The following is a 1,314-nucleotide window of genomic DNA, read 5'->3' as shown; positions in this document are numbered from 1 at the left end:
GCATCCTGACGTGACAAATCTGATCATGTCACAAGCATTCACTTACTATAATCACTATCAACGAACCTGCCGCCCCCGCCCCCCCCCCCCCTACACCTTTCCGTACAACAACGTGTAACCTAACCTAACCTAACCTAACCTATGTTGTACCTTAACCTAACCTATGTTGTACCTTAACCTAACCTATGTTGTACCTTAACCTAACCTATGTTGTACCTTAACCTAACCTATGTTGTACCTTAACCTAACCTATGTTGTACCTTAACCTAACCCATGTTGTACCTTAACCTAACCCATGTTGTACCTTAACCTAACCCATGTTGTACCTTAACCTAACCCATGTTGTACCTTAACCTAACCCATGTTGTACCTTAACCTAACCCATGTTGTGCCTCAACCTAACCCATGTTGTGCCTCAACCTAACCCATGTTGTGCCTCAACCTAACCCATGTTGTGCCTTAACCTAACCCATGTTGTGCCTCAACCTAACCCATGTTGTGCCTTAACCTAACCCATGTTGTGCCTTAACCTAACCCATGTTGTGCCTTAACCTAACCCATGTTGTGCCTTAACCTAACCCATGTTGTGCCTTAACCTAACCCATGTTGTGCCTTAACCTAACCCATGTTGTGCCTTAACCTAACCCATGTTGTGCCTTAACCTAACCCATGTTGTCGCCTTAACGTAACCCACGTTGTCGCCTAAACCTGCTCTGTAATTGTTATACGACTCGTTCAATTACTGTAGTGTTGCCCACCCGCAACCCTCGCAATATAGTTCGCTACTCGCACTGCCCGCACCCCTGTGTATCGCTTCATGTTAAACACCTTGCAAGTCTTGCTCACTTTCCACATGCTCCTGCTGTACACTGTAATGTGGATGGCAGCAGGACGTACATGCCGCCCCTCCCCACGTCCCCACCTTGCCCCCTGCCTTCGCAAGCTGGTTGGTGAGAAGTTTGCATGTTCAATGCCCTTCGCATGCGACGTACTCAGGCTACGTTGTGGTGCGGCCTGTGTCAACTGTCCGCTGATGTCGTACGCGTGAACCACAATCTGTACTGCACATTCGTCCTTATGTACTGAATGATACATCGTGGCACATGTGTGACCGCACAACGACTGCGCCCAAAAACGGCGGACCATACAGTGCAAATATTGTGCACGCAGCTACGTGTCGTCTCCCTATGAGAGCTGGATTGCAGTGTGGTACGCCATAGAGACGTGTGGGAGGAACGGACGCCGTGGATGGCGATCAGCATGAGCTGTCTGTTGATGTATTCGGACCTAGTCGTCTCTCCTCACACACCGTGA

This window comes from Schistocerca piceifrons, unplaced genomic scaffold, assembly GCF_021461385.2.
Source record: "Schistocerca piceifrons isolate TAMUIC-IGC-003096 unplaced genomic scaffold, iqSchPice1.1 HiC_scaffold_294, whole genome shotgun sequence".
In the NCBI taxonomy this organism is placed as follows: Eukaryota; Metazoa; Arthropoda; class Insecta; order Orthoptera; family Acrididae; genus Schistocerca; species Schistocerca piceifrons.
The sequence above is the reverse complement of the archived record's forward strand: the minus strand, read 5'-3'. Positions refer to the sequence as shown.